Below are 18,653 nucleotides of genomic sequence, written 5' to 3' on the forward strand. Positions count from 1 at the left end.
ATAACTTGAGCTATCAAGGTCTATAAACCTGCAAATGCACATAATAACGCGCCCAAAATTGCGCAAAACCCAAAGTAACCGACTAAAGTATTTAAAATCCTAAGCAACCAAAATAAAATGCGAAGTCTCGCGCACACAAAAGCAATAAATAAAAAGGTTCAACGAAAGCAAATAAAATGTATTGTTTGTGAAAAAGTCTCAATCAACTAATAGTTGATCAAGAACGACCATGGAATGGCCCACTTGACTGGCTTCTGGCTACAAGTGGTAGCCTCAACAGTGCTCATCTTCTCAGCTGCAACGTCCGCAGAACTCAACGGATCAACATGTCGGACATCTTCCCATTCAATGACCTCTTCGGACTCGTCGGAATCCAGATCAGACTCCGTTGCTTTGACTGGCTCATCTTCGGGCTCCTCATCCATGCCATAGCTAAGGCATCCTAGACCGCCTCTTTGAACTATTGGCTCCTTCACAGCTGGAGCAACATGCGGCTCTTCCTTCCCCAAACCAGCTCCTGCAATATCTAAAACAGTAGAATCTTCCTCCACTTTGCTCCCAATCTGGGGCGGAGGTGTCACAACAGGAGTAGGAATAGAGACAGGCATATCAGGTAGTATAAAATAAGATTTCTTTTCAGAAACTGTATTACAAGTTACGGGCCACATGGGATCTTTCTTCCTAGCCGTCTGGGCAAAGACAATGGAGTGCTTGCCTACCTTAAAGGTCAAAGTACCCGAACCAACATCAATAACTGCACCAGCAGTGTGCAGGAATGGTCTACCCAAAATGATAGGGATGTGGGCATCTTCGGGCATATCGAGCACAACGAAGTCAACAGGGAAGAAAAACTTCCCTATTTGCACGGGGATGTCCTCTAAGACTCCTATTAGCAGGACCGCAGAGTGATCAGTCATCTGTACTGTCATGTTGGTCACTGCAAACCTAGTCAATTTGAGCTTCCTAGTAAGACTCAAGGGCATTACACTAATACTGGCTCCTAAGTCACATAATGCCTTCTCAATTGAGAAGGTACCAATATTACAAGGAACGGAAAAACTACCCGGGTCTTCTAGCTTAAGGGGTGCAGTATGGGTCAAATAAGAACATGACTCCTCAGTGAGTGCGACAGTGTGCACAGTTTCAAGTGACTTCTTTTTAGATAAGAGTTGTTTCATGAATTTCGTGTAAGCAGGCACTTGATTGACTAATTCAAGGAAAGGAACTTGCACATTTAAACTACAAATAACCTTTTCAAACTTATTAAATGATACCTGTTCCTTTGTCGGCACCAATCTCTCTGGATAAGGGGCTGAAAGTAGCAACTTAGCCCTCTCCTCTAAATCTCTCATGCCGGCATCAGTGGATTTAGGCTGAAAATCCACCACCTTCTCTTTGTTGTAGCTTGACCCTTCTTCAGACCGTCTCAAATGTGAACCATTAATCGACAAAGGGTCGTACTTCGGAACCGAAACGGACCCATCAGCAGTCGGGTCTGTCCTCAATATTTTCGGGGCAGTAATACCCCGAAACAAATGGTCCCTCAAGTTATCGGGCATCGGAGGACGAAAAGAATCACTATCAAAGATCGCACGATCGATCGACCAGGTTGGTCAGTCGATCGACTGACCTCTACAGGAACAGTAGCTTCTGGTTGTCGCGGACTAGTCGATCGACTGGGTATGTCAGTCGATCGACTGACATACCTGCTGATCGTCTTTTTCTTATTTTTGTTCGTCATAGCCTTCTCCTTGCTTGGTTCCGCCTCATCCTTTTCAGTGACGTCCTCAACCATAATGGGCCCATCAAGAGTAGACCCACTCCGCAAGGTAATATCATTAAGGGTCTCCTTTTGATCAGTTTGAGTCGGTAAATGTCCCGGAGCTCGAGTTGTATTCTTGCTAGCCAATTGGGCAATTTGGCTTTCCAACATCTTCATCCCGGCCTCTCTAGCCTGGGATTCCTTCAGCAACAAATTCTTCAACTCATTGAAATCAGAACCTTGGACTTGTTGTTCTTCTTTTGTGGGACATACGGAGGCTTTTGGAACTCGTTGTTGCTTATAAGGGGGCACATAGTTCGCATTGCTTCTTTGCTTCTTTGTGGAGGTTGAGTCGGATTCAAGACATTTTGGCTACTCCACCTCAAGTTTGGGTGGACATTCAGCTCATAGTATGTGTTTGTCTGCCTATAATGTTGAAAGGCAGCACAAGACTCAAAGGGACTAGGACAATTGTCTGAAACATGTCCCTCAGCTCCACATCTTTTACAGACGAAAGGACCGTCTGAAACAGCATTTACATGGTAAATCCCTCCTTTGGAAGCTTCTCCCAACTCGTACTTGTCAAATCTAGCCGTGAGAGCTTCTAATGCAGCTACAGAAGGAGATTCAGCAGCTCTCCTTTGATTTCCCCGGGAATTCCCATACTCAGCTTTGTGGGTGGCCAAGTCATCAATGATCTTCCACCCCTTAGTCTCCCCCGTATTCTCCTGGAATCTGCCATTAGTTGTCGCATCCAGGATAGCCCTCTGGTCGTCATAGAGCCCATTGTAGAACTGATTGCATAGGCTCCATTTCTCAAACCCATGATGTGGAATGGTTCGCACCAGCTTCTTGAAACGAACCCATGCCTCATGAAAATTCTCATCAGGCCCCTGTTTAAAGCTCGTGATTTGAGCTCTAATAGCATTCGTCTTCGAGGCAGAAAAATACTTCTTGTAGAATGCCAAGGCTAAAGAATTCCAGTCGGTGATCCTATTAGCAGCTCGGTCCAGATCTCTGTACCACTCCCTTGCAGCATCGCGGAATGAGAATATAAACATAGTCTCCTTTATCTGGTCTTGGGTCACACCGGTCGGTGGGGGTATAGAGCAGCAATAATCAATAAATATCTCCATATGTTTGGCTGCATCTTCATTTGCAGCACCCCCGAATTGGTTTCTCTCAACCAAGTTGATATATGAAGGCTTCGGTTCGAATTTTCTATCAGCTCCCGGTAATTCGAACCCCTTGTATAGATTTGCAGCTGTCGGCTCAGAGTGACTTGCTATACTCGCTTTTTCAGCCATGACTGGAAATTCTGGAGATGTGACTGTCTCAGCTGAAGAAGTGGAAATGGGTGATGAAGGTGGATCCTCCTCGTATAGCTCGTTCTCGTAGTAACTAGACAGAGTACTCAGCTCTTCCTCTGTCGGCAGTACTCTAGATGATCATCTCAACTCACGCAAGGTCTTCTCAATCTCAGGATTGAAAGGTACTAATTCACCACCCTGTGACCTGCGCATAAGAAGAAACTACAAAAAGAATATGAGAATAGTTTAAGGAACGAATGTCCCTTAAACTAAGAAACAAACTAAAATAAAACAACTAAAAGTTAGAACAATTGCATCCCCGGAAACGGCGCCAAAATTTGATACCGTCGTTTTGTATCAAAATTTAATTTATAATTCCAAACTTAAACTATAGCTAGTGATAGTAAGGGTCGAACGACAGAGAGGCAGATGTAATTATTAGATGTCTAATTTCAGTCTAAGGTAACAGTATGTGGGGATTGAGTTGATTTGGTCTATAGCTAAAGGCAAATAAAAGACAATAAACTAAATAAACGGATAAAATCAAGGATTAAAAGGGTGCAACGATGGTCGGTTCACTATAGCTTCGGCGGCAGGAAACTAGGTAGGTCTAAAACAATCACGTGAGACGGGAAAAATAAGAGGTCCTCTTGGTCCACTCTTAACAAGTAGCATCTTTCGATCTCGCTACGGGTCCCTAATATCACTAGTACTGACTCTCGTCCTGAAAAGTGACTAAAGGTCTAAATTAATCTATCTTTCGATCTAATTAATTTAGTCGTCTTAATTAAGTAGGCTATCTCTCTTCCCTATCTTTCGATCTTTATTGGGTCGGTCAAATCCTAGGTATTCAACTGGTCGCGTGCACTCGATTCGTCAAACACAACAATTAAAACAATTAAAGCGAAACAATCTCAGCGTGGCCAGTCATCGACCAGGGAACCCAGTCGATCGACCGGCATGCGATTTCAGGCCATGTTAATTCTAATGCCACCTAACCTACAGTTCCCCTACATCTTAGCACAATTAATTTAGCTACTCATACTAGGAATGATAACCACAATGAAATTAACGAAATTAACTACTGAATTCATGCTTAAATTAACGGAATAAAAGGCTAGCATAAAACGATAATTATGGCTTCGGGAAACTAACTAACAATTCTATACTATGAACGATAAAGTAATGAAACTGAAAACAAGAACAGAAAAATACCGTGAAGAGGAATTGTAACGGAAAGATTAAAAGAACGAACGAAAGCAATATTCCGAACCCTAATTATTTGATATGCTAAAACTGATAAAGAACTGAAGGAAAACTAGATAATTTTCTGAATGCCTATTCTGTAAACCTAGCTTACGTTATATAGAATACAACGTAGTTCTTATTCCAAAACCTAATGTACTATGGGCTTTAAATTTCTCGATCTTTTAATTCACGCTGAATCACGGCCTCAGTCGATCGACCATAATGCTCAGTCGATCGACCAACCTATGCTGAACAGTAGCTTCTGATCTACGTGCCTTGGTCGATCGACCAAAGGAATAAGTCGATCGACCACTGTAGCTGGTACTTTGCTTCAAAAGCTTCGTGGATTAGTCTTTCGGGCCTCGTCGGACGATGTTTAGGGAGCCTTCTGAGGCTGAGAGGGAGGCTGACTTGGCTGGCGTCGGCGGTGACGCCCGCCTTCTTCCTGGCGAGGACTACCCGGCGTTTCTCTAAGGGAGGTTGGCGTACTGGCCGGTTGTGGTAAGTGCTTTACCCTCTTTCATTTTTGACTGTTTGAGAATATGATGAAAGATCATCGGTTAACGGAAATCATCTGACCTTGCAGGAGGTCGAGGCGGCGGGCATCGAGCCCCTATAGTACCCCGAGACCCTTGAGTACACCGACACGACGGGGATGACGACGATCTCCGAGCTACGTGACTTTGACGTGGCGGTGAGAGATGCTGGCTTGGACGATTGGCAGCATCTGATCCGGAGGGCGAGCCTTCTAGCTTGTATAGTTTTCGTGTAATAACACATTTGCTCGAGTTTGCTAAACATTTTTCTTTTGAAATGCAGGTCGCGCCATCCCGGTTCGTGGCTTTGTGGAGGGTAGCCAACCGGCTGCGCGCTACTGCCGTCGAGGCACTTGCTGGTTGCCGAGGACGTCAGGTATGAACCTTCCGTTTACTTTATTTTTGAGTTTTCTAATCTTCCTTTTTTTATGCTTGAAATGATTAACATGAGCCAGTTCTTGTTGTTTGCAGAGGAAGCATTAGCTGGAGCGAGAGCTTGCCCAATCCCGGGAGGAGACGGCTCGCCTGCTGAGGGAGCTCGAGGTTCGTGACGCCGAGGTTGCTGCTCTCGAGGCGAGAGTTGCTGAGCTAGACGGCGAGTAGCTTCCGCGTTGCTTCTTGTTTTTTGGTTCTATTTTTGTACATTTATACATTTTAGGACCCATTTTTGGACACTTGGATCTTGTTTTGGGGCTCGAGCCCTCAGTTTGGTGTACATATCCCCTTTTAATCGTATATACGATGGCCTGAGTGCCTTTGCTGCTGGGTTGCTTTGTTTGTACCTGCAGGTTAGCTTTGAACAGGTTTGGTAGATGACGGTTTACGCCGTCATGCTGCCGAAATTTACACAGAAATCACATAAAACATATATTTGTACACATGGCCTAATTCAGCGCAAAACAATGACTCAAAAATGCAAAAAAATGACCAGAAATGAACATGCAAAAATTTGGTCGGAAATGAAGATACAAAAAATTTGGTCGGAATCGGAAATGACCGGACGGTAGGGAGGGTTACCCCTTAAAAAAAGAAAAAATAAAAACATATAAGTTTGAAATGTGATGTGGAAGGAGAGTGAAATGATTCCCCAGAAAGAAAAAAGTTAAAAGAGAACCGTAAAGTTCGAAAAAATGATATAATTAAATTAAATACAAAAAAGTAAAAAAATGAATAAATTAAATTAAATTGGTGAAATGATTCCCCAAAAAGGAAAATTAAAAAGAAATGTACAAGTGTGCTACAATGACGAAAATGTCGATATCCTCTCGAGGTGCGTGCCCGTGAAATTAGGAAACAAGAAATATGGTAACTTGACGCATTTACCAAAATAATAACCTGTATGAATAGGAAATTATTTGTTGAGGAATTTAGGAAAGATCCAACGCGGAAAATCACAGAAAAAGAGCTGAGGAAGAGGCGCAGCAAGAGCTGCGCCTGTTCCCCAGTGCGTCCGTTCTGACGGATTTTAGGAAACAGCTTTTAGTATAAATAGAGACGTCGAGGGAGGTTTTATTCACACAATTCTTCCGTCTTTCTTCGTCTTATTACACAAATTTCCCAAAATAAGCATACATCATGAATACTCTTGAGATTCATCTAAAAGAATGGACAAATGAGTTCTCTAGTGTGGAGAAGTATGACATGGGTGCATATAATTTTGGATCGCTTTTGAGCTTGAAGTTGATCATGGTAGCCAAACCGTTCTTGGATGCTTGTCTTGACTATTGGGACCCGAATTATCATGTATTTGCCATTCCTGGAGGCGACATTTGCCCATTTCCTGAGGAGATTGCTGCGATTGGTGGTTGGGATCCGGAACATTTGCCTGCTATTCCCTCCACTTCTCAAGGGTATAAGAACAAGTTTAGAGACTTGCTTGGATTGTCCAGAGTTGATGTTGATCGTCTTGTGACTTCTAAAGGAGTGTGAATGTTGGATTTCATCGATCGCTTCATCAATAGGGTTGATCCTACTGTCTCTTATGTTGCAAGGCGAAGGGCATTCGGATTTTGCCTATTACATGTATATGTCCTTCAAGGGCATGTTGATGAGGACATGAGGGGCGACCCTCGTCTTTTGAGCCTGATTGAGCAAATGGAGCTGCGTAGGAGCCCAGCTTGTCTGTGTTTAGGAGAGATCCTATTGGGGTTAGATAACAGGAAAGCCAATCGCGACCTACCTTACTTGGGAAGTCCCATTATTTTGCAGGTAAAAGAATATTTTCTTTCTTTTTTTTTTCTTTCGTTTTTTTTTTGTTTCTTTTTTTTCGTTTTTTTTTTCGGGTTTTTTTTTGTTTCTAATACCCGCTTCTGGTAGGTCTGGCTTATGGAGTGCCTTCGATTGATCGAGCCCCCAACTAATGTTCCTGCTTATCATGCTCGTTCGATTGCAATGAGGACCAGGCTATACATGGTAGACTTCACTCGAGTTTGCAATTACTGGGAAAACAAATTTAAGAGTGAAGATGGCCCCTTAATTAGATGGATCGTACCATGGTGGCACCTCAAATCTGTCACTAGAGTATCTTCCCTAGATCCTACCCGACCTGTTCGCATTCCCGGCTTGGAGTTTATGATATGCATTTTTCTGGAGAGGTTGATGAGGCAGGTTGGATTGAAGCAGAGGATCCCGAAGCTAGACACTTACCCACAGACTGCCGTGGCGCTTACTACGGAGAGTCGAAGAGAATGGGCCATCAAATGGGCTCAGAGGAACATTTGGTTCTTGAATTCTTCTGTCAGTGCTCTATGGGTGTCGGATTCCTATATGCGGTGGAGGAAAGCTACTACTCCGGAGGAGTGCGCGAGACTGAGGAAGCGTGAACCTGTTGATTACAAGGTTCGCGAGGTGGAAAAGGAGAAGGAGAAGCATCTGACTGAGGGAGAGGAAGAGGCCGAGTTTCGAGTTGTTCATCCTTAGAAGAAACAAAAGACTTCTCCTGCCATCGAGATGGTGGTTGACAAGAATGGCAAAGCAAGACCACGAGAGAGACCATTGGTTATTAGGTCGGAAGTGGCGCAAGAGCGTCCGGCTCGAGGTCGTGACAAGAAGTATGACAGAAATCACAAAGGCAAAGGGAAAATGGAAGAGTAGCCTATGTCTTTTATTATTATTTATTATTATTGCTATTGTTGCAATAAGAAGGTGGGGTTTTTAGAATCCTAGCCTATTTATTTTTATTATGATTTTATTATATAATGTATTATTATTATTAATGAAATAAAAGAGGTTGATTGGTTATGAAACCGTTGTGATTTTCTTTTCATTTTTCTTGTCGAATTTCAAATGCATTTGCAAATGTCCTTCTATTTACATTTAAAGCGATTAAGTGGGTTGTATCCCGTGAAGGATTGCCTACGTATTCATTAAAAAAATGAAATCAAACCCTTGCGCGTAGTTCGAGTAAATGTAAAGAATAATTGTTCTAAGCAAGAGCTTGTGATGAACTTAGAAAATAAGCATGTGCTTTACTTACTCCGAAAATGCAATTTAGTTTATTTGATGATATGAGAATGACAAATTGTCAAAATGCAAGAGCAAGATGACATTAGATTGATTCAGCTTGGCCAGGGACTGTTTATTTCGTGCCACAAGAGCGACATGTGAGGTTACGTGAGGCGCGTTTTTTGCTCCTATTCTAGGCATAATAACGTTTCAATTGGTCAAGGTTTGTTGGGTTGGCAAATTCGTTCCCGTCTAGGTCTGTGATCCTAACCGCACCCCCTGGAAGTATGGACTTGACTTGGAATGGCCCGGCCCAATTTGGTTTGAATTTATCTCGTGGATCGACAGGTAAAAGAGCCCTAATGGATTTGAGGACCAAGTCTCCTTCTTTGATGTTCCTTGGCTTAACCCTTTTGTTGAAGGCTCGTTTGATACGCGCTTGATATGTTTGCACATTATGTAATGCACGTAACCTTCGTTCATCCAGGAGGATGAGTTCTTCATATCTATCCCTCTTCCAATCGGCTTCGGGTATTTGACTTTCGAGTAAAATACGTAAGGATGGTATTTCTAGCTCGACTGGTTGTACGGCTTCCATGCCGTGGGTCAAATAGAAAGGAGTGGCCTAAGTGGGCATCCTAACGGATGTACGGTATCCCCATAAAGCGAAGGGTATCTTGCTTGGCCAATCTCTATAATTGTCAATCATTTTCTTGAGAATTGTGACAACGATTTTGTTTGCTGCCTCTACCGCGCCATTGGTTTGTGGTCTATATGGCGAGGAGTGGTGATGCTTGATTTTGTACTTGACTAGCAATTTTTCAGTCTCAGCTTGGAAATGTGACCCATTGTCACTGATGATTTCATGTGGGCAACCATATCGACAGATGATATTGGTTGGTATGAACTTTGCCACGTTCTTGGTTGTAAGACTGGTGTAGGAAGCCGCTTCTACCCATTTGGTGAAGTAATCGATTGCTACAAGGATGAAACAGTGACCTCTTGTTCCGGCTGGAGTGATCTTGCCGATGATATCAATGCCCCAAGCAGAAAATGGCCAGGGAGATGTCATGGTGTAAAGCAATGAGGGAGAAACATGTTGCACATTCCCGAAGATCTGACAATTATGGCAATGTCTCACATATTTGATGCAATCAGATTCCATCGTAGTCCAATAATACCCTAAACGCGTGATTTTCTTTGCCATCATGGGTCCACTCATGTAAGGGCCGCATTCTCCGTCATGGACTTCTTCCATCACTTTTCATGCATGTGAATGATCAAGACAGCGTAGGATTACACCAAGAGGTGTTCTTTTGTATAACTCTCCTTGCATGAGGACGTATTGGGAAGCTAGCAAACGGATAGCGCGTTGTCCCCTTTTGTCCATTTCTGATGGATAGGTGTCGTTGAGTTTGAAGTTTAGGATTGCTTGGAACCAAGGTTCCTCCGTAATTTCCTCTTCATCGGTGATTTGGTGCACATAAACTGGCTCTGATCGTCGTTCGATGCATAGAGGCATTTCTACCATGCTATCCGGCATGTTAATCAAAGATGCGAGTTTTGCAAGAGCATCCGCAAATTGATTTTCTTCTCGAGGTAGATGTAAGTAGGTTACTTGATCGAAGAATTGGGCTACTTGGTCTATTCTGGCTTGATAAGGTGCCAGGCTTTCGTTTCGGATTTTCCAAGATCCCATAATTTGATTGATGATCAAAGAGGAATCCCCATGTACTCGAAGATTCTTGATGCCTAAACTTATTGCCGCTTGCAATCCAATGAGACATGCTTCGTATTCTGCAGCGTTATTTGTCACCTCGAAGTCGAGTTTGACAGAAATTGGTGTATGCTCGCCTTCAGGAGAAATGAGCAACACTCCTATTCCAAATCCTCTTAAGTTTGATGCTCCATCAAAATAAAGGTCCCAGGAGTCTACATCCTTTTGGAGTATATCCTCATCCGGAAATGACCAGGTGTCTATTATTTGTGTATCATTGATGGGATTTTCTGCGAAGAATTCGGCAACGGCGCGCCCTTTTATGACTTTCAAAGGCACATATTTGAGATCGAACTCAGAGAGCATCAAAGTCCATCTCGCTAGACGTCCATTGAGAACGGGTTTCTCGAAGAGGTATTTGACAGGATCCATTTTGGAGAATATTTTGACGGAATAGCTAAGCATGTAGTGGCGTAGCTTCTTCGTTGCCCCCACAAGAGCGGGACATGTCTTCTCGAGCGATGTGTATTTGCACTCGTACTCCAAGAACTTCTTACTAAGGTAGTAGATGGCTCTTTCTTCTTTTCCTACGGTTTGAGCTAGCATGGCGCCCATGGCCGTTTCAGTTACCGTGAGATATAAACCAAGAGGTTGATCTCGTTGGGGTGGCATGAGCACTGGCGGTTTGGCTAGTATTTCCTTGATTCGGTCGAAAGCCTTATGACAGTCATCATCCCACATAGTGTGATCTGTTTTCTTTAACTTCTTGAATATGGGTTCGCAGATCATGGTGAGTTTCGATATGAATCGACTGATGTATTGTACCTTGCCTAGGAATCCCCTAACTTCTTTCTCTGTTTGAGGTTGCGGCATTTCGATTAGAGCTTTGATTTTTGAAGGGTCTATTTCTATACCTCGTTGGCTAACCACGTATCCCAGGAGTTTGCCAGATGTTACCCCGAATGCGCATTTCTCAAGATTGAGCCTCATGTTGTACTTCCGTAGCCTCGAGAAGAATTTGCGAAGGTTCGCAATATGTCCCTCTCTTTCCTTGGACTTGACAATCATGTCATCTACGTATACCTCCACTTCTTTATGCATCATGTCATGTAAGAGCGTAGTTGCGGTGCGTTGGTATGTAGCTCCGGCGTTGATTAACCCAAACGGCATAACCATGTAGCAGTAGGTTCCCCATTGAGTGACAAAGGAGGTCTTATGCATGTTCTCTAAGGCCATCTTGATCTGGTTATATCCTTCGTATCCATCCATGAAGGATAGTAACGCGTGATCCGTCGTATTATCGACTAATATGTCGATATGTGGTAGAGGAAAGTCATCCTTAGGGCTTGCTTTGTTTAGGTCTCTGAAGTCAACACAAACACGGATTCTCCCATCCTTTTTGGGTACGGGTACTATGTTAGCTACCTAGTCTGAGTACTCGGAAACCTTGATGAACCCAGCTTTGAATTGCTTATCGACCTCTTCTTTGATCTTGAGAGCCCATTCTGTCCTCATTCGACGAAGCTTCTGTTTCACGGGTTTGAAACCTGGTTTGATTGGGATTCTATGCTCTGCAATGTCCCTTCGATCCCTGGCATATCTTTGTAGGACCAAGCAAAAACGTCTTTGAACTCGTGTAGGAGGTCTATGAAGTTGGCCCTTTCGGTAGGGCTCAGGGTTGTCCCTATCCTAAGTTCTTGGGGTTCTAGATCAGTTCCTACGTTGATGGGTTCAGTATTCTCTATCACTGGTCCCCCTTCCCCGTCTTGTAATATTTCTTTGGCTATGTAGGGAGGTATTTCGATTGAGTCAGGGTCAGGGTCATTCTCATTATCATCGTAAACAGAATTGCATTCAAGATAACACGAAGAGTAAGCAGAACCTGATTTATTCATATTAAGATTTGAGAAAAGTTGAAACAAAGAAGCAATCTGATCTGTGGTCAGTGGCGGTAAAGGGACAGCGGTTGGGACATTTCCCGAACTACTGTTCCTATTCGACACTAGGCTAGGAGAAACGAGGGGAGTGGGAATGACGACAGGAGGAGACTCTCTAGGAACTTCTTTAGACTCCGACTCTGACTCTAACTCGAATTCATCGTCTTTTGTTTCTCTTTTGAACATCTCTCCTTCTCCAGTAGTGAGCTTGAAGAGTCTTCCTTGATTGTTTGTCCACTTGATCGATTTTCTCCATCCTTTCTGCTGATTGGTGTTGATTTCTGTGATTAACGCGGTAGGGTTGAAGTGATCATCTTGAAGTATCATGGTAATGATCTCATCCTGCGTGGCTCTAACAAATCGATCTTCTCCAAAGAGTAGACTCACGGCTTGTTCGTCTAGGCAAGGTGCTTGACGAGTCTTGACGGTAGGAACCGTTTCTGGAGGAATGAAGTAGCAATCGTGAAAGATCTCGATCCCGGCTAACTTCCTTTCGAGATAGTGCCAAGGTTCGGGAAATCCATGAAAGAATTCTTGACTTCCTTCCCTAACGAAGTATCCATTTAGGGTAGGGAGATAAGGTTGTATTTGGATTCCCACATTCTTATGGTTTTGAATTTGAGCGAGCATCTCGAGAACTTCCTCTTTGGTGGGTTTATATCCTAATCCAAGGGGTATTCTTTGTGAATTACCCTCCTTGTAGGGAGCAATGGTGCTCCGTCGGATAGGATTCAAAGGCATTCCCGGGAAGTATCCCTGGGTTTTGAATATGTGGTTTACCACTAAGTTAGAGTAGGGATTGAAGTATAATGGTGCCAATTCACTCTCTATGACGTTTATGATATGGAAGCCCCCAAGTTCATGTACTGGATCTGTAAGGACTTGATTGCTTGACTTCTTTTCGATGATTGCCTTGATGGGAGACGAAGTGATCGTCACCACCTTACCATTTAGTGGGATTTTGATTTACTGGTGGAGTGTGGATGTTATCGCTTTGGAAGCGTGAATCCAGGGTCTTCCCAGAAGTATGTTGAAGGATGCCTCAATGTCTACTATTTGAAAATTGACCTTTCGCTCAATCGGCCTTGTGGCTATGGTTAGGTCAACAAGTCCCACCATCTTTCGTCGTGTACCATCATATGTGCGAAAACCTTGGTTGGTAGGGGTCCAATCTGATTCTTTCATGCCCAATTTGTATGCCGTTTTCAAGGGTATGACATTGACTGCGGAGCCATCATCTACTAAGGTCATTGGCACATTCTTCTTTAAGCAAATGACAGTGATATAAAGAGCCAAGTTATGACTAGCACCGAAGGGTGGCAAATCCTCATCCGAGAAAGTAATAGGATTACTTAGCTTTGGTGATTCTTGGAAGACCAAGTTGACCACGTCGTCGGGTGTGGAGTTATGTGCCAAATTTAGCTTGGCCAAAGCTTGCAGTAAAGCTTGGCGATGTGGGAATGAGCTTGACACTAGTTGCCAGACTGAAAGATCAGCCTTTGTCTTTTGTAGTTGCTTTAGTAGATGGTCGGTAGAGCCTTCTTCATTATCATTTGGTACGACTACATTGGTTGGACCGTTTGCTATGGGACCATTTTGAGAAGTATTTTGGTATGGGCGCCCTGAACGAGTGAGGTGATCTACATCTTGATCTTCACAATTCTAAACTATTTCCTCACTAACTTTGACTAAGTAGTGTTCAGTGAGATACTCATCTTCATCATCATCGGCCCATATTCCATTGATAGTAACAAGTTCCCTCATTCTCATGATTTCTGCTTCTAATTGGATAATTTGGTCGACTAGTTCATCAACCATGGCTACTACTTCTTGCATTGTAGTGTTTTGAGAGAAAACTAGTGGTGCACGTTCTTTAGGTGTGGCGTTGGGGCCACGTAAGGCTGCCACTGCACTCTCTAATTCCAAGACTTGCCTATCCACACTTTTTGCCCATGCGATGAAATCAGTTATGGTTGGAGAAATGGTGGAGTAGTTCCCTTCATTTTCTATTGCATGAACTTCATTTTCGAGTGGAGAAATGAGATGTGAACAATCTATGGTAGATTCTTCATTTGTAATCACTATAACTCCAAGAGGATTCTGAGTGTTGTTAGGCTTACCTCCAGGTGGTATTGGTAGGCGACCGTCTTCAATCATGTCTTGAAGTACATTTTTCAATTTGTAGCATTTCTCTGTATCATGTCCCTTACCTCTATGGTATTCGCAGTACGAATTCTCATCCCAGAACTTGGATTTCTTTTCTGGTTCGGGCGTAGGGCCTATGGGTTGAAGTTTCCCAAGTTTCATCAATCTTTTCAGAGCGTTGGAATACGTGTCCCCTAGATTTGTGAATTTCCTTGGAGGGGTACTCTTCTTAGATGGCTCAAAGAGGTTAACTTCATCAGTATTCCTAGTGGAGCCGTAAGAACGACTTGTTGAGCCTTGATATCCACGACCTATCGTTTTGGACAAGAGCCCTTTACGATTGTCATCTTCGATCCTTGTCCCTAGTACGGTCAAATCTTTGAAAGTCCTGATGTTTTGATACCTCAAATGATTTGCGTAGATGGGCTTTAGGTTGTCCACGAATTTCTCCACAAGGGTAGCCTCATCCGGACGTTCAACAAGTTGAGTACTAGTCTTCCTCCACCGACTTAGGAAATCGGTGAAACCTTCTTTGTCATTTTGGGTAAGAACCTCTAAAGTGCGCATGTTGACTTGTATTTCAGCATTATCCGCATATTGTTTAGCAAATTCGATTGCGGCATCGTCCCAAGTAGCGATTTTCTTATGTTCTAGCGAATAGAACCATTGTTTTGGGATGGTGTCAAGAGATGAAGGAAAGATCCTTAAGAACAACTCAGGTTTAATGCCTTTGATAGACATAAAATCCTTGAAGGCACGGATATGGTTCAAAGGGTTTTCATGCCCCTTAAATTTAGGGATATCCGTCATGTTGAAATTGGTTGGCAACTTGGAACTCACGGCCTCATATTTGCTGTTATTCTCCCTATAAATATCATCCCCTTTAAGATACATCAATTGCTCCTCTAAGTATTGGAGTCGTTTCTCAGCTGGAGTCATACCCATGGGAGAGTTTTCGTCCCCGAAGTCGTTGACGAAGTCATCAGCGATCTCACTTTCTCGAGGAGGCATCCTCATTTCCACGGCATATATTCGGCCCTCAATGGTGTCAAGGCGATCATACTCTTGGTCTTAAGTAACTTGGAGACGAGCTAACGCGACTAGGATTTGATCATTACCATTCTGGATTTGGTTGAACTTCATGTCGCTTGTTTCAGGCATCTTGGAAACTGAATAAGAGATCGACGACGAATCAAAACACGATCGACCACTCTAGCACACTTACTCGAAAAGAAATATTTTGACTCGTGAAGTGGGAGTGTGTCACTGTAATACCCGCCCTTTTAGAGACCCTTTGACCAGCGTTGACTAACCTTGGGAGAGAGAATAATCCTTAGAAGTGCGTGCCAAGTTACCTTGGGGTGTGAGTTGTGAGTGGTACTCGATAGAGTAGAGGCTACTCGATCGAGTATCGTGGTTACTCGATCGAGTATGGTGTCACTCGATCGAGTATGTGGGACACTCGATCGAGTACCGGGTTTTCAGCGAGGGTTTTTAATCGCGTTTTGTTAAATCCGCAAATCATTTCCGCCTCATTCCTTCTATCCTTTAGTCGCCTCTTTCCCTTCCCTTCACCATAAAACCTCCATGGAAGCCTTTTGAAGGTCCTTGTGCCTTAGGAGAGCATAGCTTGAGTCGGGTAGCGGTCTTTTGCCGGGTTTCTCCTTGTAGGTATGTCGTCATCATCATCCGTATCCTTGTCTTTGCTGTTAGGGTTTGCTTGATAGTAATAGATGATTGTGCTGTGGTTATAGGCATTGCTTGATTGCTGGATATGTCGTATGTTGGCATGGATTGGTTGCGGTTGCTTAAAGGTAGGTTCGCCTACTCAGTCTCTGTAGAAGATCTAGTGTGTCGGTTGTTATGGTTGTATTGTGGTTGTTGTGTATTGTCGTATTCGTATTGCAGCGGTTGTTGATTGTGAGTGTTTGTCTCTGGTTCTCGAGATGCGTTCTCGGCTGAGTGGAGTCACTTGCGGGAGTGGCTTCACGCCCTAGTTTCGCCCTCCGTGGAACCCGCCACGGGAGGGGATGTGCACATTAATGGGACAGGGTTATCGTTCGGTATGATGAGCGGGGCTTAGGTAGGAACGGCTGCGGTCCCCCATTAGCAGGGCTGGTCCAGTGGACAGTCCGTGACGGAGATTGATTGGAGTGGGTGTGATTGTGTGTGTGACTGATTGTGTTGTGTTGTATTGCTAGATGTCGTTGGTTTTGTCATGTCTTATCTCAGTACTGACCTTGTGTGGTTGTCTTGTTGTTTTATGTGTCTTCCGTGATCCCTTATGGTGAGCAGTCTGTCTTAGCAGGTGTTGATATCGTTGATAGCTGGAGTCCGGGCAGGGATGAGTCTTCACGAGATTTGATAGTAATAGCGAGTAGCCTTGAGATGTAACTTTTATAATGTTTGTTGGTTTTAAATCACTTGTAATATAACATAATCGTTCTTTTATCGACATTTGATTATTACTGACCTCGGGCAACCGAGATGGTAATGCCTTTATATGCTAAGGAAGACCTAGTTAAGGCTCCTCTGAATATGGGGGTGTTACAAAGTGGTACCAGAGCGACGATTTTGGAACCTGTAACCAATGAAAATAATGAACGTAGCGAGTCTAATAAAATGAACCTGGTGTATGTATAATGGGAGCCCTGCTGATGCTAGATTTTGGGTGAGTAGGCGCCCTCATTTCAAAATCTTGGCCCCATTGTACTTAAGCCAGTCACTGGGCATGGGAACGTGGAGTCTGTGTGTACGTATGAAATGTGTATGTTGATTGTGTTAGAACTACCTGTGGTTGAGTCTTTGTTGGAGTTAATAGGGACGTGATAGTTACGTTTGGATTGTGCATAGTGAAGTTTTGGCATAATAAGTGAGCTGGTACGATGATTATGAGAAATGTGACTGGAGTTTATTTAATAGAAATGCGTGAAAAGTGTGGAAGTGTATGCTGTGGTAGGAATAGTAATCGTGTTGGTATTTGCTTCAAGTCATTAATAACGGTGATCCTATATGAGTTTATAATTCCTACCGTAGCTATAATAACGATAATTAAGGAAGTATTGAGATATAATACGAGAATTAGTAACTAATGATGCGTGTATACAATGCTTGATGATTGAAACTTTCCGCTGTGTAATGATCGATTGGTGTAGAACAATTTTGCTTATATTGAAATTGGAACAGGATAGGCCTTAATTTACTATGTAGAGTGTGCATTTATATGACATATGAAAGAATGATTTGTCGTTAATTATATGTTTCATGTTGATTTGAACATGAGTTTGGTAGTAATGTGGTAAGATGAGTTTAAGTATGGTATGATGACGTGATTATGCCTATGAATAACTCGGTAGCAGGTAAACCGAGTTGGGTAATTTGTTGTAGCGTAAAAGACATAAACCTTATTGGTTGAAACGGTATGACACGATTGAGTAGTAATATTAATAAATGAGTAAGTGTGATGACTAGTGGCGAATTCCGAACTTAGTTTGGAATCGACACGCGATATTGTTTTTGCAGGAATCTTCAATTTATCTCGTATTTCTGATCTAGTACTCAACCTTACTTGACCGAGTGCGAGTGCTTACTAGACCGAGTAGACCTCACTCGATCTAGTTAGGAAGCTATGACGTCGGGATGTGGAAATTTTCTGCAGCTACTCGATGAAATAGCACCTACTCGATCGAGTAGAGGGCACTCGATCGAGTACCCTAGGCACTCGATCGAGTAGGCTACAGTACAGAGCCACTTACGGGTTTCTTAAAACCCCTATTCTTCCTTATCCCTCTCATTCTTCTTTCTTATTTAGAACCCTAAGCCTAAATTCCTCTCAAAAGCTTTCCTCATCTCGTGTTGGTGGTGATTATTTGGGTTGTTTCTTCTTATTTGTTTGTATTCTTTTATTTTCCTACTTAATCAAGGTATGATTTCTTCCTTATTTACATGCTTTTATGCCTTAAAATTTGTTGGGATGATGGTATATCGGAAATTTTCGATTCATATGGGCAAATTATTGCTTTTAATTGTTGTAATATGATTCACATGCTTCCCTTTCATGAATGTTGGTGATTAATTGCTGTAGAAATAGGCTAGAAATTGCCAAATTGGGGCCGAAATTTTCTAGGGTTACCAAAATCAAAAATTTATTTTAGGTTGTTTTGCATGTTATATGATGAAATTGAACACTATATATGGTACATATCATGTTGAAGGATGAATTTTGGTGATTTTCACTCTAAAAGTTGTCTTAAAACTCCGTATTAAAAGTGCCCCAAATTGAAATTCGTCTTCCATATTTGAAAATTTGGTATGGAATATGAATGTTTAGGTAAGGGATAAACTTCAATATGATAGTGGTAATGTTAATTGATAGTGAATATGTCAAAATCGTTACAGCTGTGGCGACCGTCTGACAAGTCTAATTGAGTTGTTTTGTTTCTAATATTGGAGGTTGATGATGATATGTTCTAAATTACCTTTCTATGAGTATGTATGAATTCCTCGCATGTCTTTAAGCATGTACATAGAATAGCATTTGAATCATGTTAGGAT

At 42.7% G+C, this 18,653-nt stretch overlaps 1 non-coding gene across 1 annotated transcript; it reads left to right on the top strand.

The window, feature by feature from the left end:
- Positions 1–2,581: 2,581 nt before the first annotated feature.
- LOC141650307 (small nucleolar RNA R71) lies at positions 2,582–2,688 on the top strand. Its single transcript, XR_012546348.1, has one exon. It is a non-coding gene; the product is annotated as a small nucleolar RNA R71 (small nucleolar RNA).
- The last annotated feature ends 15,965 nt before the right edge of the window (positions 2,689–18,653 follow it).

Source organism: Silene latifolia, chromosome 3 (genome assembly GCF_048544455.1).
Source record: "Silene latifolia isolate original U9 population chromosome 3, ASM4854445v1, whole genome shotgun sequence".
Taxonomy (NCBI): domain Eukaryota; kingdom Viridiplantae; phylum Streptophyta; class Magnoliopsida; order Caryophyllales; family Caryophyllaceae; genus Silene; species Silene latifolia.